A 25878-nucleotide genomic window follows, 5' to 3' on the forward strand; every position below is an offset into this window, starting at 1 on the left:
GGGGTCTGGGGCCACCACTTAGAACAAGAGCAGACATCTTCTTGCTGGGGTTTCTCCCAAATCTCAAGAGCCTGGTAGTGTTGCAGGATGCTCATGTCAGGAGTGATCTTTTCCAAGAGAGTTAAGTTCCTCGTGGGTATTCATCAAATGAGTGTGGATTTTGCAAGTGTCATTATGATTAACCCAAAACTTGGCAGAGATAAAATTTCCCATTCACCTGTACCCCCTAGGAGTGCAGCAGACTGGGAGGTGGCACCTGAGGTCGTTGCTTTGTCCCTGATTTTCAGACTGTTCTCTCAAGAGAAAGCAGCTAAGAGGACTCCCCAGGCTGCACATGTGGGGTCTGAACTTAAATGTCCTCCTGTGCCCGGCAGCCTGTGGGTCGTCTCAGGACCCTGTGTGTGTGGTGCTCGGTGACAGCCATCCCTCATGGTGAAGCCAGATAGTGGATGCTGTCCTGAGCCTGGCACAGAAGCCTCCCTGGCCTGGCATCTGGGGAGGGGGGTCCATGCCAGTTCTTGATTTGATCTTTCTGGCCAGATGAGCTTGGCCAGTGTTCTGCAGGAGTCTCTCTGGGAGCTCCTTGTGACCTGACGTGTATGTGACATGCTCAGTTTTGATGCCCAGAAGAGGCACGGAGGGTCCCAGGAGGGGCACAGAGGCTGCACCCCACATACTCCAAGGTCTGTGGTTGGCCTCACAAGAGACCTCAGCCCTCCCAGGTGACCTCAGTCCCTTTAGATTTCATCAGCACTTGCAGGCGATCTTAATTCTCCCAGGTGACATCAGTCCTCCCAGGTTACCTTAGTCTACCATGTGACATCAACTCTTTCTAGCTACCTCAGTCTTCTCAGGTATTCTCAGCCTTCCCAGCTGACCTGAGCCCAGGTGACCTCAGTTCTCCCCGGTGACCTCAGCCCTCACAGCTGACCTCAGTACTCCCTGGCAACCTCACTCCTCCCATTTGACCTCAGACTTTCCAGGTAACCTCAGCTGTCTCAGGTTGACCTTGCATGGTGACATTGGCTCTTGCAGGAGGTAGGCTACTGCCAGGGCATGAACCGTGTCACCACCATCCTGCTCATGTACCTAAATGAGGAAGACGTCTTCTGGGCACTGGTCCAGCTGATGACAAATCAGCATCACCACATGCATGGTAGGTGGACAGCTACCCACAGGCCTCGCACAGCCAAGCCAGGGGATGGTCACACTGGCTGAGTGATGGTAACTTATAGCCACCGCACCTTCTGTCTGACTGGTTATGAGTCTCTGGGACAGTCCCCTAGGCAGTCTCACAGCAGCCCAGGTCTGCACAGGGACCCACAATCCCAAGTTGGACACTTCATGTCTCCATCAGAGAAGGACCCTGCAGCCTCCCTGTGGCTGCCCTCTGTGTTCTGCAGCCACGGGCCTCTGGCCTCATTCTTGCCAGGCCTTTCTCACCTTTCTGCTCTTAACTTCTGCCTCACATCTGGCCATCCTCCCAGCCACCCTTCCCATAACCAGACAAAGCTCATTTGGCAGTGTCTCCCCATTTGTGTCCCCAAGCCAGACCCAGAGTCTAAGAGACAGCCATACCCCCTCCCATCACTCACACCTGTCACCCTGATGACCACACAGGGCTCCAATGTGGCTCCACTCAGCCCTCCAATCTGCCATCATCCTTCCTTCCTGCCTGGAAGTCAGCCCAGTTCCACTGGAACCTCATCTCAGGAGGCAGGTGGGCAGCAAATCAACCCAGGGCTTGGGAGGACATGCCCACCCATCCTCCTCAAGGCCAAGGGCACATGGTGGGGTCACTGGGTGGGAAGAGGAAGAAGCCTTGGGTTCAGAGGGGCACGCTGCCACTGCCCAACTCCTACAGCCTTGGACCTCAGCCTTCCCAGGTGACTTCAGCTGTCTCAGTGTATGGCCTTGCATGTCTCCACCTGGCTGGGGGGAGCAGGCATTGATTTTGGGGGGACTGTGGGTTTCTCAGGATTCTACATACCAGAATTCCCAAAACTTCACAGACTGCAGTTCCATCAGGAGCACATTGTCAGATAAATGCTTCCCAAACTTCAGAAACACTTAGTGAGTGAACCTTCCCCTCACCTCCTTCCCAGAGGCCCTGGGTCCCATCAGGTCAGGGGGAGAGGGAAAGCCCGAGTCCCTCCTGCCATGGTGAGAGGCCTGGTACTGGCTGGACCCTTTTCAGGAAAGTGGGATTCTTGATGGGTTTAAAGTTTGGTTTCCTTTTCCTTCACCTGGAGGGACAGAAGCAGGGGGATACGGTCAGATCTAGGCTGACCAGGGCTAAGGAAATTTGGCCACTCAAAGATCTGTGCAGGGGGCAGGTGGCAGGTTGGACAGAGCCCTGGCCACCACCAGGAGTGTTGCCCTTGGGAAACTGTCTACCAGAGGGCCCTGGAATTGGGAGCTTTGCAGGCCAGCCCAGGGAACTCTGAGCACCTGTGTTCCTTCTGTCAGGACAACCAGGTGAGTCAAACTGGTTCACTCAGTGTTTCATCAAGGAGGTAAGGCTGCACAGGGACACCCCAGGCTAGAGACCCTCCTTCTGCACAGTGCCTGACTCTCCCAGTCGAACCCACATGATCCCCACATCACAGGAGGCATAGGCATGTCCCTGCTGGGCAGACAAGCTGGGCCCTGCAGAGGCCTATCCTATGCGAGAAGCTGGGCCTCTGGGCCAGAATCATGGACCAACCCAACCAGGACCTATCCTGGAAGAGCCCTAGGAAGCCCTGAGCCCTGCAGGAGCCCCTCTTTCTGGGAGACAAACCCCTCTGATGTGAGTTCATCCCTTGAGAAGCTGCAGGACTGTGTCTCAGGCAGCCTCATGGAGAACCTCCTCCTCTGCTGGGGGGCTCCATGCTACAAAGTGATTTCCCAGTGGGACGAGCTCAGGCCACCAGCACTCAGCCTGGACAAGCCTGCATCTCCCACACCTGCTCTTCCTGCAGGCCCCGTTCAGCCTCGCCCTGAAACCTTCGGATGTCTATTTACTGGAGGGCGAGCATTTGCTCATGGCTATGGCCTACACGACCTTAAAGGTTCACAGAAGTAAGTATGCCTGTTCTCCAGGGTACTCAGAGTGGCAAGCAGAAAGGACAGACCCTGGCTGTGCCAAGGGCCACTGTTTACACTGACTGCCTCAGCCCAAAATGAGCCAGTCATGGAGGTAGAAGAGGTCAGGCCAGGCCAAACGTGGTGGGCTGGGCAGGGCACTATGGGTTTTTCCAGACACCAAGCCTACCCCTGACACGACAATGATAGAAGGCAGGAGCACGCCTTCTGCCTCTCTTGGTTACGAACACAGATTCTGGAGCAGACATCCCAAGTTCCAAGCCTGGCTTGATTACTTATCAGCTGTTTGAGCACATTATTTAACATCCTTGTGGCTTGTTTCTCCCCATCTGTAAAATGAGGTAGTAAGGGAATCTACCTCATAGGATTATTATAAAGATGTAGATGAATTAATATACTTAAAATGCTTAAATAAAGTAAGCACTTAATAAATGTTCTGTTACCACTACAGAAGATGCACTTAATCCTGTGTGTGTGGTTGGTATGTGGAGGTAGTGAGATAAGGAGAAATGCCAAGTCAGGAAGATTTTTTTTCTGAGGTAGTTATTAATTCAAATCTTGAAGATTTCCTCAACAAATATTTATTGGGCATTTACTGTGCACCAGGTACTAGATATGTAAGTGCAAAGTAACAGGGGTTGGAAATATAGAAGGAAAACTTCCCATGCAATGAGAACAGCAGATTCAAAGTCATGAAAATGTGTGAAGTCCAGGTGAGTTCTTGGAATTACAAAGAGTTCAATGAGACAGAGAAGAGGGTGAGAGCTGAAGAGAGGCAAGAGTGACAAGAGTAAGAAGTGGTGGCAAGAGTGAGATTATATGCAGTCTTGCCAATCATACTATGGCATTTGAAATTTATCCTATAATCACAAGGAGCCAAAGAAGGGTTTAAGCAGGAGAGTGATGTGTCAGATTTGTGCTCTTATAACATTGCTGTGGTGATAATATTAATCTGAGCCAACTCAATTTTCTTTAGGAAGTGAGACCTGTCTCAAAACTCCTTATAGGGGTGGGGTGGGACGGTTTTCTATGCAAACCAAAACTAATGGATTTTAAAATAAAAGCACTTACTAATTAATATATGCAGTAAAAACAATACTTTGATTTGGAGCATGAGGTATTTATTGCAAAAAGAAACACCTCATAATACATGGGGCTCTGAGTGAAACAACCAACTCCAGTCTGGCTCTTCTAGATCTATCTCACATCTTCTGTGTGTCTCATTAATTCATTTAATCAACATTTATTGTACCAGAAACTGCTTCAGGTACTTGGGATGCACCAGTGAATAACCAAGACAAAAATTCCTGCCTTCTGGAAGCTGCATTTTTCTGAGATACAGATAATAAACATCAAACATAAATAAATCGCATGAAATATTAGAAGGAGATAAATGTCACCAAAACAAATGAAGCAGAATAAGGAACATTGGAAGCTCCATTCATGACAGCAATTAAAAAAGACTAAGTTACAAGAGGATGATTTCAACAAAGAATGAAAGGAACTGCAAAGCCCTCTGCAGCCTAAAATTCAAGATAAACCCTATGGTAGGTGTAAAGTCCTGTCATTGCACAGCAGTCTCAGTTGCAAAAAGAGTCACCATGAAAAACATACATACATATACATACCTACACATACACACAATTATATATTACTCACAAATCATATATATGATTTATAAAGCCTATGTAAGCCTACTTTAAACAGTGTGATGTGGACAAGGCTTAAAACGGGCTGGAACATTTTCTCCCCGTTATTTCCACAATAAACAATTCCAGGGTATGGTGGTGATGGGGTGTGTGTGTGTGTGCGTGTGCGTGCGTGTGCGTGTGCGTGTGTGTGTGTGTCTGTGTGTGTGTGTGTGTGTGTGTGTGTTGGACAGCATCCCTGCTTGGATCAGGGCCTGCCAGAGCCCTATTCTTCTACAACCTGTCTTAAAAACAGCCCAACCCAGCAGGAACCCTCAATTTTTTCCTCCTTACCACAAAAACAAACCGCCCCCCTTCAACAACCTAGTATCATAGAGCGGTGTCCTTCCTCACAAATCCACCGCTGCTTTGCAGGCCTGACTCCAAGGGAAGAATGCCACCTACCGAATCATCGGCACCAGTCAGCCAGTCCGACAAAGTGCAGCAACACTCAACTCAACCCGGGTCGTCTCCAAATCCCCTCCCTCTGATTATTCTTTGGCAAAAACAAAAACAAACAAAAAAACCAAAACAAACAAAAAAAGCCACTATTTGGGCTGACAGGAAGTTATGCTCTCAGCGCCGATATCTGATGAACACTTCCACATATTGTAGCCTTCTCAATAGCTAAGCCAAATTTCAGCATCCTCTCTCTGCCTGCATGTTCCTTAATTGCGCTTTCACGTTTGGAATGCCCCTGTCCCTGAAGCCCGCAGGCAGCGGAAACCGCTGGGGCGAATGTGCAGGGGCTGCAGACGGGAGGCTGCAGACCGGGCAGGGCTACCCGGGCAGGCCACCGTTCGGGATTGCACAAGAGTTCAGGCGATGCTGTGGGCTTCCAAATTTGTACAGCTGCGGCACTCTGCGACGTGCCACTCCATCTCGAGGCCTCAGGCTTGGGGGCTGGGGGTAGGGAGGTTCCCCTCCGCAATCCGCTGAAAGCAAGGCAGGAATCACTGCAACTCCTCCGTTCAGGCTGAGGTCGCCACCGCTCCGCTGATGCATATGTTGCAGCGATGCCTTCCGTCGCGGTCGCGGGGCGGGAAGGGACAGGGTCGGTTGGGAGGAGGCAGGGCGGCGGGACAGGTGTCTGTCCGTGCACTAGAGGCCCCCATGCTTGACACGGGTCGGTGAGCTCACTAAGGCAGGACCCAGTCGGAGTCGCAGACTGAGAAGGTCAGCCGGTCGCCTGCGCCCGAATATATATAGAAAGATGCCCGGCTTGCCGCAGGCCGCACCGCGGGGAAGTGGACAGAGGCCGGCGGAAGGCGGCGGGCGGGCTGCCGCGCTGACAGGCGGTCACCGCTGTAATCGCCTTCAGCTGGAGGTGCCTAGCGCAGGCGGCGATACATGGCCCCGACGGGAGGCGCGCTGCCCGCACCCGGAGCTCCGGGCCCCGCCTAGCGCGGCAGCCGCGCCTCAGCCCGCACGTCCTCGTCCCTCCGGCCGCCAGCCCGCAGACATGACCGCGAAGCCTCCTCCTGGAATGGGATTTGCTTGAAGATTTTCTTCATGGAAGCGATGTCCCCCCAGCAGGAGACTCTGGGGGGGCAGCCGGGGCGCTCCTCTTCCCTGACAGGAGTGTCTCTCATCGCCTGATGCCCCAGCACCAAGAAGGTGAGGATGCTGAGCGGGGGCAACAATATTTTTGGTTTATATAATTTTTGTTGATCTGTACTTAAGGGTCTTTAATCCTTCCTGTGTCTGTTGTGCCCTTTCCTTTCATTGTCCATTCTGCTCCCCATCTTCCAGCTGAAATGGTTCCTTTAGTGTTGTATAATTCTAGGACTGTTGCTATAACATGTAACCTTGTCCTAACGAGTTTACATTGTGTAGGAATTCTGAAAAGACAGACTTGCTCCTGTAATAACATTTGAAACTGATGTCCTGTTGTATTTTAGGTGGCTCTTAACTTTTTAAATTTTATTTTCTGTTATGGTAAAAGTCACATAAATTTATAAGTTGAACCATTTTTAAATGTGTAGTCCAGTAGTGTTAAGTACATTCACATTGTTGTGAAATCAATCTCCAGAACTTTTTCACCTTGCAAAACTGAAACACTATACCTGTTAGGTGGCTCTTAATTTTAAGACTATAGTTTTTGAAAACATTTTACAAACACAATACTTTTGGTACTTTTTGGAGGCAATAAGTTTATTTCTTAAGAAAAGATTTTGTCAATGGCTTTAAAATAAAATGTCAAATAGTGTGTCAGCTAGCTGGTTAGCTCAGTTGGTTAGAGTGCGATGTTGATAACACACCAAGGTCAAGGGTTTGAATCCCTGTACCTGCCAGCTGCAAAAAAAAATAGGGTCCTTAATTTAAAATTAGAGAGTACTTGAGTTATTGTAGCTCAGTAGATTTAGGATGACTGATGTACGTCTTGTCGGCTGTCTTTCGTTATACTTTTTGGCTGCTATACATTTCATTCTTATTCCAATAATATAAAGTCTTGTAGTCAAAATACATCTCCTTTCTAGCAGGAGGTATCCTGTATATTTTTTACATGTTAATGAACTGAAATATAAAAAGTATTGAGTACTTTTTTTATCTTGTCAAGAGATGATATTGAAACTTCTAAAAGAGTAAAATCTGCATTTTAAAAGTTTTCGTTTTTTAAAAGTCTTTTAGTTCGAAAAGTTTTTATAAAGTATGTCACGAATCCTGAAAACATTTTCAAAAATAGTAAAATCGATAACATAAAAACTAAAAATCTCTGCTTCACACAAGAACAACAAAAAATTACTTTATGGCAAAAGTCTGGACATAAATGATGAGATGCAGGAAAATACTGAAGAATCTTTAACAAATGAAGAGATTCCACAACTTGATAAATAAAATGCTAGGAATTCATTAGAAATACTGGCAAATAGCGCACAGAAAAATAATGCTTTCAAAAGATGTTCTGTTATACATAAATAACAGATGCAACTTAAAACTTCCCCTGAGATATTATTTTTTTTCACCTAGTTGATTGGCAGACAGAAAGCCTAATAATATACTTTGTTGGAGTAGGTATGGAAATTCAATTCTTCTTAAATTTTTTGCAGGAGTATTAATTTGTATAGCTTCTCTGGAGGGTTATTTGGAAATCTCTTTCAAAACTTAAATGCACCTACTCTTTGATCACTTTCACTTTTAGAAACCTATCCTAGATATATAAATGCGTATGTATATGAACATATGTAAACTAGGCTACTCATTGCAGGGGTAGCTCTTTCAGTACCTTTGTGTTTTTCATATATACCTCAATGTGGCAGAATCTCTCTGGAAGAATACAGAAACTGGTAACAACACTTGCTTCTTGGGAGGGAAACTGAGTTTGCTGAAGAGGATCCGAAAGGCAACTTTTTAACAGTATTCTTTACAGAATACATGTCATGCATTACCTGGTAAAATTAATAAGAATAACATTGAGTAAGATCCTCTTGGAAGCCATATGTGAAATACATCATCAGTGGACAACCCAGGTGTTTGTACATCACTGTGTCAGTAATGCTGCAGTGTTTTAGTGTTTGCCACTGAGTTCAAACATCTCTGTCTCGAAAGGAAGTTTTTCTTGCTCTGCCCTCTTTACCCTTGACTAGTTAGGGCAGTCACCCTATTACACATATTTATTCATTCTGTATATATTTTTCTTATCACTTACTACATTTGTGTGATTAAATAGCTAATGTTTTCCACTGGTTTAGTATCTTTTTCCATGGATAGAGCCCATGAGGGTTGGAAGCCCACTGCTCTTGAACTGCTGGGTCCCCAGTATGGTCTGTGGTGCCTTCTGTGTTGTTGACCCTCAGTATGTAAGAGGGTACTTCAAAAGTTCATGGAAAAATAGCATTAAAAGATAATGCAAATCTTTCCATGAACTTTTTGAAGTGCCCTTGTATTTGAATGAGAGAAGAATAGTTCTAGGATATCAGAGCAAAGCCACAGCCTATCAGGAAAATATTATAAACAATTCTCTTCTCATTCACTTCTGTTCCTTTTTTAAAATTTATTACTTTTAATTGATATATAATAGTTGTACATATTTATGGGGTACAGGGTGATATTTTGATGCGTGTATATAATGCATAATGATCAAATCAGAGTAATTAGCATATCCATTACCTCAAACATTTATCATTTTTTTGTTTTGGGAACATCCCAAATCCTCTCTTCTAACTGTTTGAAATCATACAATAAATTAACTGTACTCACCCTACAGTGCTATAGACCACTAAAACTTACTCCTCTTATTTAGCTGTAGTTTTGTAATTTTTCAATGGCTTCCCTAAAATAAATAAAAAATATAACCTTTTTTGTGTGTGGGGCTGTTGGGGCATACCTTTTAGGAACCAAAATTAAACATAAAAAAAGGCAAAGATACAAATACCTTCAATTTTTTCAGGTAACATTAGCGGTTTTAATGACTTCGCTAAAGCTCTTCAACTAGACCCATCTCACTCTAAGGTTCCACTCTGCAGGATTGTTTTTCTGACCGACCTTTATTCTGTTCTGACAGTCTTTGGTATCATTGTTCTATGACTTTTTCCTCCTGTTCCTAGGACTGGCTATTATATTTTATTTTGAAGATTTTCAAACCTACAGAAAAGTTGTAAAAAGTATATTTTTGGACACCAAAATATCCACCACCCATATTCTACAATTAACCTTTTACCATATCTCCTTTAAAACATTAACTATTCATGCATCTTTTTTTATTTAGTGCATTTCAGAGTAAGTTGCCAACGTCATTCCACTTTCCCCTCTACTCTCCAGCTTGCATGGCATCAACTGGAGTTCAGTATTTGTTTATAGGACTCTTTCTTTGTGTGTTTGTATGTATGGTAGAAATTTATGTACAATAAAATGAACACATCTTCAGTGTAACATCTGAGTTTTGATAAAAGTATACACTTGTATAACCCAAGCTTTCATAAAGATACAGAGCATTATCATCACCTCTGAAAGTTTGCTATGTCATTTCCTAGTTCTTTTAGTTTACCGATTTAAATGATTATAAATTACTCCTGTTTAATTGTTATGTTTACATTATAGTGATCCTCTCAGTTTACAATTTGATCAGCATTCCTTCTATCATTAGATGAAGTCTGATGAAAGAAGATCATTCAACCCAGGATCTTTAAGAACTGACCTAATCATAAAGCCAAAAAGATCAAGTAGGAGTCAGTAATGAAATTGCCAACCCTGGTGGCTGTGTTGGTGTTCTTTGATAAGCCTTTATGGGGAAAAGAAGGTGTTGCAGTACTGACTGGACTGAAGGAAGCAGGGTGGGGGTCTTATTAACCCCTGTACTCACAGGGACCATACAGGTAGCAACTTGTATAGGGTGACAAGCTTCCTGCTATGCTATTCCCTTTGAATTTAGGAGTTTTACTGTCACACAACTTACTCAATTGCTCTCTGAAGTGAGATAAGGAAATGAGGATTGTCATATTTACTGAGGAAGAACAATAATCATGCATCTTAGAGAACAGTGGTGGAGAAGGGCTTGTGAGGAGCAGGCATAGCAATTTAGGGCCTGATGTCACCAGTGGGTAATATTCATGAAGTCAAACTCCTGGGGGGTGGAGGAGATGGGGGTGTCCCTTGGGAAGCAGAAATCTAAAACAAACTTAATTTCTTTTTGTAGAAGTTTTGGGAGGTAGGTATGTATCTGATAGAATAAAAGTTTGTTGCCTTAGAAGCGATTTATCCTTTTCATAAGTTTCAATATGTATTGAAGTTGCTAATAGCTTGTTAAATATGAATTGATTTGTGATCTAAAATAAATATTATAAATTATATTATAAATTACATATATAACATATATTATTAATTATATATTATAAATATAAATATTTATAATAAATATTTATAATATATAACAATATGGGAATATTTATTATATTTAATATGAGAAGTAAATGTTATTATATGCTAAAGTTTTCATCTATAAAGAACCAGAAATACAAAAGCAGTGTTATTAGCAGTGGTTATTAATACCCACATAAATGAGACTGTGGTGTCAAAACGATTTTCTTGTGCTTAAATCATAACATTATTGTAGATGCACTAGCTGATTTTTATAACCACAATCATTATCTGAAAATATAATACATTAGTAAATTGTCACAAACCTCTAGTCTAGTAAGTTTGTTGTTTTTAATTTTATTTTTAACAACATCTACTTGTTAAATGAATTGTTCTTTTTTTTGCTTACTTATTATTATAATGTAATAGTTGTTACCAATGTACATCTTCCCTGAAGCTTCGAATAATTCTTGTTTTCTAGATCATTTCCTTCTTTCTTTTTCTTGGGTTGTTCCCTATGGTACAGAACTAAAAATCAACCAACTAGGAAGCTCACAGTCTGGTATTTTGCAAATTAAGCCTCTAGACAGCTGGCACAATCTCTTTATATAGAATAAAACAACATATAATAGTGATATTGGAGATTTATTGAACACTTTTTTGTATAGCTTATTACATTTCCTATTTAATCTTCCCAAAAAACTGAGATAGGTACTATTATTATCCTTAATTTACACCCAAAGCACAGAGGTTAGATAACTTGCCCTCACATAGCTCATAAGTGGTACAGCTTAAGGTCAAATTCCTTTTGTTAACTATTACACTGAAGACTTGTATTCATTCTGTCAGTCATCTAATGGAAATTGCATTAAGTTCGTTAACTAAGTACAACCAATGGTACTACTGGCTCTAATTTGAAGAGAATACTTTAAGTCCTTCTTAAGCATGAGTTACTTCATGTCAGTGTCTCATCAAAGCAGGCTATTCTGTGACTTCTTCTATTCCCCATCTAATGTGGGTCACCCAGCATTCACTTTGCATAAGTAAGCACTGGCTTTGAATTTTTAATTTCTTGCTATACTGATTTTAGGGTATTAGCTAGGTCCTGATCAATGTGTCCTCTTAAGTACTGTTACTCCATCTCACCTTTGGACACAGTTTAATTATCAAAGAATGTTTTCCAGTGTTCGTATAATAAATTACTATAATTGGAGGAGGAATGTTGAGTTGCAAACAGTGTATTGCAGTCATTTTGCCTTCTAAGTATACAGTTTCCTAGTCTAAATGTTTGCACTTGGGAATTTAAAAATACTTTTAATTTTATATTTTAGCTGGATGATACTTTATGTCCATTTATTACATTATCATGTAGTTTCTAGTGCTCAACATTATTAAGATAGCACAATTCTAGCAATAGAAGGAAGTATAAAAATTATTTATGTCTAATATCCCTCCTTTTTATACTTTAACCACTTTTGCTTTGGGGGAGGGTCATTAGTTAATAAGTCTAATAATTTTATTTCCGGACAGTGATTTTGGTGCTTTTCACTAGCCAATGAACAGTAAAAATGCACTGTTTTGGAAAGCATACTGCCAGAATTAAATTGTTAATATAAAACAACCATTTCCCTAATCATCTGTGTTTTTTTTATATATTCTCACACAGAAGAAGGAACCTTCTTTTTTTTTTTGATCGCAACCCTTGGTGTGGTGTTGCCCCAAGGGTTGCCCGCACTGCGCTCAGCCAGTGGGCACACCGGCCATTCCTATATAGGATCCGAACCCGCGGTGGGATCGCCGCTACGCTCCCAAGCGCTGCACTCGCCTGAGTGCGCCACGGGGCCGGCCCAGAAGAAACTTTCTAAATCCAGTGTCAAGAAAAAAGTGACCAAAGTCGCAGAAGCAAAAAAAGTAATGAAGAGAAATTTTAAAGTGAACAAGAAAATAACGTTTACCGATGAAGGAGAGGTAAGATTCTGTAGATGCTTTGTTGCTGATGTACATTCCAAGTACTAAGAAGAGTTTGACTCTCCTGCTGATTTGCCATTCATTAACGAGAGAGTAAATTGTTTCTTTACAGCATGTTGGGCAGTTCCTTCCACTGTTATTGTAGGTATTTCATCGGCTCTACAGCTGTGGACAAGGATGCCTTATTGACAATAAACTCAGATAATTCTTGGTGATAACGACACAGAGTTGGCTTTGAACTTTCTAAATTTTGTGTTTTTTTTCTCATCATGGTATTATCAACATGTTCAGTGGAAATAAGCACAAGAATACTAACAACTACATGCCACAGCTGCTTTTGCTTGACTCTTAGCCTCTGCTCTGCACTTCCTTAATTTTAGATGCTGTACTTGCATGTTTCTTGCTGGCCTGGCTATGGGAGGGAATTCTCTGCTTTAAAGTAATCTCAGACACCTAAGTTCCTGTTTTCATCTTTCCTTTACCTTGGCCTTATTGTAAATGCTCGTATATACCCATAGCGTAGGGAAGGGGTTACCACTCATAGGTTACTCATGAAAGCTCACTCTGTTACATAGTAATTATCTTGTTATTTAAATGATGAAATAGATCCAGAATGTCAAGTGACTTATTTAAGGAGTGATGACTAGTTAATCATCATGGCAGAGTCTTCTGAATATCATATCATAGCCTCATTCTCACCAGCCTACAGGTTTCCCAGACCATCCTAATACAGCACAAACAGCACCTTACCTCCACCATAAAATCATTTTCCTCACTCTTCCTTATTTCGCTTTACAGCACTTATTTTGTGACTTCATAGTCTATGTTTATTTGACTTTTGTCAATTTCTTCCACTCCACTTCTTCACAAGGGAAGGTATTTTGTTGTCTTTATTCAGTGTTCTATCTCTAGCACCTAGACCAGTGCCTACCATATAACAAACCCATAAGAAAATTTTTTGAATGAATGATTCATCATCTGTTATTCCAGTAAAATAATAGAGCTTTTCATATTGACTATAATGTATCACATCATGTATTTCATCATCACTAATCAATGCTGCTTAAGCAGTCTATATCCAGTGGAGTATGTTTCCTTTTAATTTTGAAGTTAACAAAGATTTGGATGTTATTTTGAGGTGTATAAATCAGATGAAAAGTAACAAAATAGGGGCCAACCCCGTGGCACACTCGGGAGAGTGCGGCGCTGGGAGCGCAGCAGTGCTCCCGCCGCGGGTTCGGATCCTATATACGGATGGCTGGTGCGTTCACTGGCTGAGCGAGGTGCGGCTGGTCACAAAAAGACACACACACACAAAAAGTAACAAAATAGAGTGCAATTTAAAGTTGCTAGAAGTTGAAGAGGAAGTCTATATAAATGATAAATAATGGATCTTTATGAAATTACTAAAAAGATGTCAGCACCTGAGAAGGAGGCTAAACTAGAATATAGTCACATTACATCTGATGTTCACTGTAAAATAAGAAGAGTGCTATTAGCATAATGAGGTTCCTTAGGGTGTGACTAAGTTTAACTTCACAGATTATATCAGTTAGTTCCATCATGAGTATAAATCCTTAACTGTAAAATGTTTTAATGTATACTTATTGCTTCTGGGAACTGTTTGTAGTCATGACCCATACTGTATCTTCTTAGCTAAAGCTCTGAAAGGAGCTATAGTTTTTGTTCAACCCGCAGAGGGATAACCAGTTTTTTTGTTCAACCCGCAGAGGGATAACCAGTTCTTCTCTATGATAGAAGTAGGGATCAGGAGCCTGAGTAATGGATGATATTCTTATTGTCACAACTGATCCCACTCTCTGCTTCTTTAGGGTCAGTGACTGCTAGCATGGCTGCTCATGCGATATTATTTGTCACCCCCATTATCTGCCAAAAGTTGAGACTCAATAGGAATTTCATCTCGAAGAATGCGTGGCTACAAGAGTGAGAGGAGGCATTAAAACCTGTGATGTATGTGCCTACAATTTCCATTTGCCTACAGGCTAATTAGCAGTCTTTCGAAATAGTAGCAGCTATTAAATCCTTCTGGCAATTAATTGTTAGATAAAATAAGGGAACTGTTTTTTGTCTAAATTATCTAGGGGAGTTTTACAATGTGAGACCTGGAAATTAGTGAGTCAAATAAACTTTATTTTTCTAGAAAGGGACACAGGTGTCCAGAGATTAAGGAATTTTTTCAGTTTATGCAGTAGGCTAGTGAAAAAGCCAGGATATTCAGCCAGGTCCCCTGACTCCCAGGTCACTGACCTGTCTTCTATGTCACTTGTTTCTGACCATAAACTGTGAATAAAATTGTGTGGATTTGAGCATGCCTGTGAAATCAAAACTAATTTTCTCCTTTACATTTAGTTATTGCAGTCCTTATCTGTAATATTGGCTGATAAGTGATTCATTGATCAATTTTGAGCACCTGTTTAATATGTGCCAGACACTATGTTGATTCTCTGAGAATAAATTAACAAGACAAATGAACTGCCCTCAAGGAGATTAATTCTTGTAAGAAAAACAGGAAAGTAAAACACAGTATTATGAGATATGTGTTAGAGGCACACAGGTGCCACAGTAGCCCATAGGAGATAGATGCTAGTCAGCCTGGGTGCTGCTCTGTGCAGATAATTTTGAGGGGAGTCATATGGAGAATAGGACACTAAGATCACCAAGAAGATGTTGAAGCATTTCTATTCTGTAACTACCTTCTCCAAATAATTTTGTGAAATTTTCTTCTAATTCAGTTCTCATTGGGTTATTGCAGCATTACTTTATCTTGACCAGGCTAGTCTTTTCTGTGGCTTGCTCATTTTAATTTTGATGTTTGCGAGAAAGTTTAAGAAATACAGGTTGTAAGGCAGAAAGTGGCTAAATGCACCGTTTCAAAATCATCATACAAAAGGAAATAGTTTTCTGTGGCTTTTCTTTTTCCTGCCCCACACTTGACCTTTTTTCTGTCTGTAGTTGGTTCAGCAGTGGCCACAACTGCAGAAATCCATCATGAAGGATACTGAGGAAGAAGACAGCACAGGTGGTATCAACTTGGATAAGGCAAAGGAAAGGCTTCAGGAAGAGGACAAATTTGACAAAGAAGAGTACAGGAAGAAAATAAAGGCAAAGCATCGGGTAAGATTTCCATCTTGAATTAATACTGAGTCAAATTTAGTATGTCACGAAATATATCTAAATGTTCATGAGCTATTTATTAATGACTATGTTACTTTCTTCGTTGTTTTCACTGCCAGTTCTTTTTCTATGGCTGTCTTGTTCTTTTATCTGTTCCTTTTGACCTTCTGTTGGGGGAATCTTTGTTTACTGACTGGTTTCTGAGAATGTCACCTAAATCTGCTTTTAGTCTGAGGTGACCCAAGTAATATTACTGTGTTTTTTTAAGTTTTCATTTTGAGATAATTGTAGTTTCACATGCAGTTGTAAGAAGTAATACAGAAAGATCTCATGTTCTCCATTACTATAATTTTGTCATAAAACTATATGGTATGTAGCCTTTTGGGACTGGCTTTTTTCTCTCAGCATTATTCTCTGGAGATTCATCCAAGTTGTGTGTATCAAAACTTCGTTCCTTTTATTACTGGGTAGTATTCCATGGTATAGATTTACCAAGGTTTGTCTCACCATTCACCCGCTGAAGGACATTGATGGTGTTTGCAGATTCAACTTAGCAGTTAAATTTCTTTCTATAATAATTACTTGTTAATAGATATGAGATTAAATTTGTTATTGTTACAAAAAATGGAAACCTTCTAAGAGACAGTGCTTTTATATAAAAAAGAATGTGCCCTGGTGGCCTTAAACTTGGCCGTTTATTTCACTTGATTGTGGTCACACATGATATTATCATTCTGTTATACTACTTCATTCCCCGAAAGTGGACATTTTGCTAGATAAATGGATCAATTAAATAAAGCAGATTTACATTTTTAAAGAACTTTCTGCAGCATGCCCTTGAGACAATGAATGATTTCAGAATAGCACAATATCATACTTGAGAATGCCATAATATTAGATTCTGTATTAAGAAACTTTTAAGCCTTTGGATGTGGGCATTGTTAACTGTATCCTGATTCAGTTAACCAAAGGGTTCTTGTAGTTTTTCACTCCTGTTTGACCTTGTAACTGATGGACCAGTATACATGCTCTCTTTCTTTTTTTTAATAGAGCAGCAATTCTTATTTCTTTAAGATTTGATGCAGCTACACAGTAGTATTTGATGAAAAAAAAAAGTAGATATTTAAGATAGCTTCAGTTGGGAATGAATGTTGAAAAAAACATTCCAGAAATAATGGAGTACAAATGAACATGAAATATACTGGTTGCAATTGTTAGATATTTATGTTATTGAGAGAACTAAACATTTCTTTTATTGCTTCTTTTAGTATGGTACTTAAAATTGAAATTTGGCATTAACACTTTGTTGTTAAAATCTTTTATAATACTGAGTGTCAGCAGCCAGTCATGTTTCAGCTTACAGTCTTAGAGTATTTATCCAGGAGAAGATTGAACATAGAAATGTTTTACCCTTCATTATTTCTAAGTTATAGCCAACAGTAAAAGAAATATGAAGAGTTTTCATCAAATAAAGCTTTTTCTCCCTTACCTTTCCTTGCCTTCTCTATTCTCCCATATTGTGGGAGTTATTACTATATTCAGGTTGTAGAATATTGTTTCTGAAACCTTTCAAAAGTCAATTTTTAATGCACTAATTGTACATGTATTACATGGCATTTGTGTGTTAGGCTATTCCCTAGACTGTGAAGGTGGAATTTCTAAAATGCATGGGTCCTTCTGTCCTCAGGAAGATTATAATTAAATCATAATTGACTGTGTATATGCTGTCATTTCACAACAGCTGTTTGTACCTCTGTTTTTTTTAACATTAAATTTTTTGGAATAAATAATATATTCACGTAGTTCCAATGTCAAGATGATTAAAAAAAACCTTATACTTTGAGTATTGTTGCTTCTGTCTGTGTTACTGATATTTCCACCTTTATAGCTAATTACTTCTATTAATTTTTAATGTATCCTTCTATTTTCTTTATGGAAATAGTAAATAGGAATACATATTCTTATTTTCTCACTTTCTTATATGAAGTTAGCATACTGTGTATAGATTGTTCTGCAGTTTTCTATTTTCACTCATTTTTGAGCTGTTAAATATTTTTTTGCAACATTGTTAAAATATAACATGATTTTAAAACTGTCTCAATGACTGTCTCACAGCAAGGTTCAACAGAGCAGTTTTGGGCTGACAAAGTCATGGGAGAAATCATCTGAATTTCACATACTATGGGTTTTGAAGTCAGTACCTCTGTAACTAAAAGAGTCTTATTAAACAAGTGAAAACTTTCTATTTTATGTAAAATAGGTATATTTCGCACAAGGCAGCCCATGGCATACCTTCCAAATAAGAGTTTGAAAATATTATGTAGCCTGGGGGGGGGGGGGGAAGCACAAGGAAATATCTAGAATAATTCTCTCTATGCTATGTTAATGTAAATACATGATTGGTTTCTTGGTATTTTCATCAATTAAATTATTATTCACACAAATATATTTCTGTGTATTAGAGAAAATTTTACATTTGTTAGCACTTTGAAATTAGTGTGTTTATTATGACAGCCTACATAAGACGCAATGTAGGTGCTGAAATCAGTTACGCTCCAAATTGTCATGGAGTGGATTTTTGCCAATAAGACACATGGAATATTTTTTTAAATGGCAAGTTTTAAGGTTTGGCATAGTGAAGCAGTGGTGCTTGGTGGAAAGAGTACTAGGCTGTAAGGCGGAATACCTGTATTTGAGTCCTGAGTATGGCATTATCTAGTGTAATTTGGATTACCAGTCACCAATTTGGACTGCATTTGCCTAACCTGAAAAATGAAGCTGTGGGAATGGCAGTTAATTCCAGGTCATCAGTGAGATCCTCTGGCTCTAACTAGTTAAGGTCTAGTTAAGTCATGGGAATAAAATTACCCTTTACTGTTTGGAAAATGGAATTTTGACTTGGTTGGAGCACAGCCTTGTAACATCAAAGTCAAGGGTTCAGATCCTCATATCAGCCAGCCACCCCCCCCACCAAAGAAAACCCCCAAACAAAACCCAAAAATATTTCATGATTATATTTTTGGTTTAAAAGAATAAGAATATTTAATATGTAAGTGAATTTAGTTTTAATGTTTCTGTTTGGAAGTAGGTGCTCCTGCTTTTAAAAATTGACAACCTTGCCCCGTCATTTTGGATATGCACTCAATCTTTGTAATGTAGGACTCAGGTACTCATCTTGTCCCACTCATTTTTCCTCCATACTGTTACACCTGTTCTTGACTCAGGTTCATCTACCAAATTCTGAAAGCTGTGTAATTTCTACTGTGACTGAAGTAAATACCTTTGTCTTAAAGATTTAGAAAATGGAGGTATTTATTTATTTTTAGTTTTACTTTAATTTTTAATTGACAGAGAACTGTTGTATATATTGAGGGAGTACAATGTGATGTTTCATTACATGTATGCATTGTGGGATGATCAAATCTGGCTAATTACCATATCCATCACTTCGAATATTTATTATGTCTTCGTGGTAAGAACATTTAAAATCCTCTCTTTTAGCTATTTGGAAATATATAATACCTTATTATTGACTATAGTCACCATGCTGTACAATAGATCGTCAGAACTTATTGTCTTAACTGAAACTTTGTGCCCTTTAACTAACATCTCCCCTTTCCTTCCTGGTTACCCCTCTCTCCCTGCCTCTGGTAGTCACCATTCTACTTTCTGCTTCCATGAGTTTGCCTTTTTAGGTTCCACATATAAATGAAATCTTACGATATATGTCTCTCTGTGCCTGGCTTATTTCACTTAGCATGATGTCTTCTAGGTTCATTCACATTGTCACAAATGACAGTATTCCCTGATTTTTTAAGGCTAAATAGTATTCCACATATATGTATACCACAATTTAAAAATCTGTTTGTTGATGGGTACTTAGGTTGTTTACATACTTTGGCTATTGTGAATAAAGTTGCAGTGAACATGGGGGTGCAGACATCTCTTTGACATACTGATTTCAATTCCTGTGGGTGTAAGAGGTATAAAGATTTTAGGGAAGTTAGCAAAGTTACATGCTATGGGATTAATATCCAGAATATACGTAGAACTCAAGCAATCATACAGTAAAAAAACAAATAACCAAATTAAAAAATGGGCAAAGGAGCTGAATAGACATTTTTCAAAGGAAGACATACAAATAGCCAACAGATACATGAAAAAATGCTCAACATCACCAGTCATTAGGGAAATGCAAATGAAAACTACATTGAGATACCACCTCACCCCAGTTAGACTGACTATAATAAAAAAGACGGTGAATAACAAATGCTGGCAAGGGTGTGGAGAGAAGGGAACACTATTGCACTGTTGGTGGGACTGTGAATTAGTACAACCACTATGGAAAACAGGATAGAGGTTTCTCAAACAACTACAGATAGATCTTCCATACGATCTAGCAATTCTTCTTCTGGTATATATCCAGAGGAATGGAAATCATCACGTCGAAGGGATACCTGCACTCCCATGCTCATCGCAGCTCTGTTTACAATAGCCAAGATATGGAACCAACCTAAATGTCCATCAATGGATGTTTGGATAAGGAAAGTGTGGTATATATGCACCATGGGATACTACTGTGCCATAAAAAAGAATGAAATACTCCCATTTGCAACTACATGGATGAACCTGGAAAAACTCATGTTGAGTGAAATAAGCAAAGCACAGAGGGATAAATACCACATGTACTCACTCATATGTGGGAGCTAAGAGAGAAAGAAGGAAGGAAAGAAAGACCACAGAAATGCATTGGTCTTACAGAGGGAGGGAACATTCCTAGGGCTACAAAGAGGAGTGGGGGGGAAGGGGGAGGAGGAAGGAGGTTGGGGGATAATTGGGTGGGGGACACGGGGTACAAAAGTAATTTCTGGTAATGGGTATGCCCCAGTGTGAATCTGGCCCACACATCATGGGCACGAGGGGTGGCAGTTAGCTTTGTATCTTATGAATATTCATAGTGAAAAAAATTTTTTTTAGCTGGTTTATAACACAAAAGAAATAAGCTATATAATTTCATGGCATCACTGGAAATACAGCTCAGCTCACCACTTGCCAGAATTCACAGCTACTCACTCTGTGGACTCAGGGCCTTTCTGCAGCTGCTTTGGGTCACTTAGCTTTATTTTCTCTTCATGAGTCTTCATTGTTGCCTTTAAGTACCACTTTCTTCTGAGACCATCCCAGTCTTCAACTTTGCCTGGCATTTTTAGGTAGCTGTATTTAACTAGGCCTGTAACTTTTATTTTCCCTTGCAGAATCTCTTGAAACCATTCATCAGAAGTAAAAATATAGTGAGAGTCATAATTTTTGCATATGAAACCATTAGTAAATTATAAAGACAGAGCTCTACTCTTGTATGGAAACAATGTTTTTTCTTATAATTCAATCAGAACTGAAAGATGGGCTGTGGATCACATCACTGAAAAGTTTTTACTTTAATAGAGTGAAATTCTGCTCTGTAGTGTATGTCATCATTCTTAGCTCTGAAAGATTACTTGTATTTAGGGTGATAATATCTGTTATCACGGGTGAGGATGGAGAGAAACAATTTATTATGAAGTTCTTTCATTCCTTTGAAATTTGCTTTGAGTGCCTTATTTATATTGGATTGTATATTTAGATAACATAAACACATCAAGATGTGGCTCTGGACTGCCTGCAAAGACGGTACAGCACTGGTCTGGGTCCCACTTAACAGCAGCATGAATGTTAGAAAGTCAGGAAAGGATTAAAGTCAGGACATTTTAGAAAATCTATTTTGTTTTGTTGTTACAGAATTAAATTGGCATGGACCAGGTAACTTAACCACAAATCTATATGATACTCAAGAAAGCGGGAAGCAATAAACTGGCATCTTAGGAATAGTCGTAACAAGAATATTAACAATAACAAGTAGCAGTTACTCAGTTGGGCCCTGCACCAAGGGCTTTACATGTCCTGTCATATTACATGGTAACAGTTAACTTCTGAAATCAGTGAGTTAGCCTCATTTTACAGATGATAAAACTAAGACTTAGAAGGGTCAAGTAATGTATCTAAGACCCGACAACATAGAAATAGCAGCCCTGGGACTCTTAACAAGGTCTTTGTTACTCTTCAGACTTTGTGTTTTTAACTATTCAGCTGCACTGTTAGCGTGTCTCAAACCATCAGGCATTCTCTTACAACAGGGTAACTCTGAAGCAGTGAATAAAAAGGTGGAGGATGATAATAGGAGTGCAGGGTTTTGAAGAAGGAATAACAAATAATAGAAATTATTCATATTTCCAGATCAGGCTCCTTGATCTCAAATAAATTTAAGAACAAAATAAGCATTTTGGTTAGTAGTATAGTATAGTTTAGGACCCCATACTAATATTACCTTTCCCTGAATGTTCATTGCAGAGCTATATAGGTATCAGTACCAGAATCTATTTTTTTAGTAGCTGTAGCCATTTATGTGTCTGAGGTAACATCAGGCTGGTCTGGCTCATGTGGTCTTATGAAATTTTACTGAGGTCAGAAATGTCATCACGAGGGCAAGGGACTAAACATCTGGTGCCTAATTCTAAAGTGGAAGTTATGAATAAAGCTTATTTACATGAGAGGAAAAGAGCTCCTTTTCTGTACAACCCTGTCCCCTTTCAGTTTCAACCATTCCTGCCACCATCACAGCCAGGTTTACTATTTAAAAAAAAAAAGAGAGAGCCACCCTGTTACTGCAAAACCGTTGCCTATAATTCTATGATTTGGAAATATCTGCTGGGGGAGGTTTCTGTTTTTAATCTCATGAGCTTATAGCATTTAGTGGCATTCAGTTCACCATCTTGGTTCTTGAGTCCTCCATTATATCCAGCATCAGAAATGAGACAAATATTCAGTATTGCATAGCTCTTATCTATCAGCTGTATGGCAAGTCTTTGAGCTGTTTATTACCTCTATTTTTATTCTTGTTTTGTGGAATTAAAAAACAAAAACTAAAAAACACCGTATGGTGTTTGAGAGGTGAGCTGGTTGTTAGATTAATGGTGAATAGCTGGAGATGGGGTGGGAGCAGAATTGGGTGCTAGTGGAATCAAGGAGTCTGACTGGATTGGGTCATAGGCTAAAAGGCCATGGGAGGCTGACCTTATCAGCTTGCCCATTACTGTATACTCAGAGCCCACCTTGTGGCCTGGCACATAGTAGCTCAGTAAATATTCAAGGAATTAACTAGTGAACCAGTGTTTCCATGTTGATTTTATTCCCCCATCTTCATATCTTTGTTGTAGGTGTTACAAATTTGTATACAGAAGACCACTTTTTCGTTGTTGTTGTTCAAGCAAAACCCTGTAGAATAGGTAACAGATCAAAGAACTTTGTTGTGTCCTGAGTTCCTGGGAAGGATTTAGGTTTACTGGGATTTTGTTCTTGGACAGCAGGAGAATATCTTTAAAATTTAAAATTCTTATAATCATTCTTTTACTCACTGTTGTTGAGCCAATTTTCTTTTCTGATGAAGAGGTTTTTGTAATACTGAAATTAAGATACATGTCCCCTCCTTCTGTATGTGATAGGCAGGGACTCAATTCCTTACCAAATTGACATGGTTGCCCGATACTCATTTAAATGGGTTATGCTTCCATCACCTCCTGAAAAATGAGCCGTATTTCCAAATTTACAAATTTTTACTTATCACCATAGAGTGAAAAAAGTTTAAATGCATAGACTTGGCTGCCGATGAAATTCATATTTCATGCTACTTTTCTGGAAGCTAAGGACCTATAGTGTATGAAAAGCCAAAAGAAGTATAATATCTATAAAGGGAGTATTTTGTACCTTGAAATGTGATTTTCTGTTTTCCTATCCCTTGCGAATTTGATTTTCATTATTGAATTTCATGCTCTCCTTATATTTAATCATTTGTAGCATGGCAGAACTAAAGACAAAATTTTGTCTTTTTTTTTGGTGACATAAAATAGCTTTTGGTACCAATATGCCCTCAAAAATGAAATAGAAAAATAAAGGATTTAAAGCATTTGAACCACATGTAATAGGGGGAGAGGGACAGTCACTGAATCTAATAAAATTAAATTATACTTTTTCCCTCAAGTCATTATACTCCAACCTTTTATCTTTATGTCTCGTCATAAACCTTCTTTAAAAAAAGTGAATTCTTTTATCCCTACCTCAGCAAGGAAAGATTGTACTCTCTTCACTGTATCTATTTCCCAAATTTTAGATTACTATAATTCTGCTTCCTGTTCTTCTGCTCCTCTATTTAAAGGCAGTTGTTTACTCTTGGCTCTTTTCAAAGTACTAACAGAGCTTTTTCAGATAAGAAAGAAAAGTTTTCTAGTGATTTGCTTCTAATTATTTTCCTTTTATTTCACCCAATATTGCAAGTTTTTTGTCTTTACTGGACTTTTGTTTCGTGTCTTGATCATGTTTGCTTTAATGTTGTGAAAGTCTTTTGATGTCCCTCATTCATTCAAGACTTGTGGCAGAAAACTTGAAAGGGAAAATGATCCTATTGGCATGCACATGTGAATTCTGAAATCCAATTTAAATCTGAAATCAAAAATATTCTTTAGTGACTATAAGGAATTAATACTGGAGTTCAATAGAATAGAAAATTCTCAATGTTTTTTTCTGCCATAATTGAAATGGCTAGATGAAAAGTCCCAGTGCAGAGATTATGTTTACTTCTGTAGAAAGGGTTTTTCTGATAGCATATTGAGGTTATTATCTGCAACTTTGACATGCCATTTTCAGATACTCTAATGTGTGGGGAGAAGGCCCATTATTGAACAATTACAACAAAAATTTGTGTGACTGTTAAATGTGGTCAATTATCTGTTTCTTCTGCACAGGAGATGGGCAGAAATTAATTAAGTACTATCCATAAAATGCTGTTAGAAAAATAATGCTATCAGGGTGAAAAGACCAGTATGGTAGCAGACTAAATTATTAATGATGAAAGAAATGGCAACATTTGTCTAAAACATGTTGATAAGATAGAAACACTATATGTGAATCTACAAAGCTAAATGAACATTCTAATGGAAGAGTATGGAGTGTAGTATAGTGTACTGGAGTGAGGGAGCCAGGTCGTTGGCTGCACAGACCCAGTTTGGTCCCAAGTTCGTCACTCACTATCTGTGTGATATCAGGCAAGTTACTTAATTACTTTGATCTTCCATTTTTCATCTTTATAATGGAAATAATAATATCTCACAAATTCTCTTACATAAATTTAAAAAGATTAAAAAAAAACAAATTGATGTGTGAAATGCCTAGCACATTGTTGATAGTTAAGAATTCTGAGCTACTGTTGGTAAGAAAAATAACAGTAATTATTACTATGTAATTATGTGCTAATGGACAAATAAATTTTTATGAAAGGACAATTTCATTGCTCTGTGTAGTTATTTGATGTTTCATATAGGTGTAGTTTTAAAGGTAGTTTAAGCAGCAGAACAGTTGAAGGTCATTGTGATCTTTGTAGAATAACATAAAGTACTGTTATGTTTAATTTTAGTATCTAAAAGAGGAAAACTTTTTTTTGTAGATAGTAGGATTAAATAGCGGGGGTGGGGGAAAGAGAGAAAATTACAAATACAAACATCCACAAGCTAAAGCCAGCTCTCAAACTAAGCATAATCATGATCAGTTATTTCAAATTATTTCTTTAATATTCTTTTGCTCCTTTTATATGTTTTGTAGTCTGCTAATACTCAAAGCAAATCAGTAATGGGTTCCAACTTTTATGAAAAATTTGGGTGCAAATTGTTTAGAAACTGCCATCTATTAACTTATTTTTTTCCACAGCTTGAAGAAACATCAAGATTATTTCATTTTAATGGCAGAACATCTCTCATAATCTCCTTAGAGAACCAATTCAGGGATAGAGTTTGATACTATTGCATTAATTGGCTGCTTGCTAAAATAACACTAGGTATTTTCTTCTGTTATTAAAGTCACACCTACTGATGTTTAAACCCCAAACCTTAATTTACCATTTTTATTTGCATAAGAATGTACTGGAAAAAGCACTAGACTTGGCACATGAAGGCCCAAGTTTGAACTCATTCTCTTTCTAACTAAGCTTTTTGATAATAAACTTCCAAGGAATCTTTAGAATGTTCCTCTTGTGTAATTGAACATTAAGTTTTACCTGCCCTGTCAGTTGTATGTTTTATTTGGAAGTCAGAGTACTACCAATTTTCTCTAAAGCTGGGGAAGA

The 25878-nt window shown here is 39.2% G+C and overlaps 1 pseudogene; it reads left to right on the forward strand.

Moving 5' to 3' along the window:
- The first annotated feature begins 6287 nt into the window (after positions 1-6287).
- Positions 6288-25878, forward strand: part of LOC134375710 (rho GTPase-activating protein 20-like) — a 110579-nt pseudogene continuing 90988 nt past the window's right edge.

This window comes from Cynocephalus volans, chromosome 4 (assembly GCF_027409185.1).
Source record: "Cynocephalus volans isolate mCynVol1 chromosome 4, mCynVol1.pri, whole genome shotgun sequence".
Classification (NCBI taxonomy): Eukaryota; Metazoa; Chordata; class Mammalia; order Dermoptera; family Cynocephalidae; genus Cynocephalus; species Cynocephalus volans.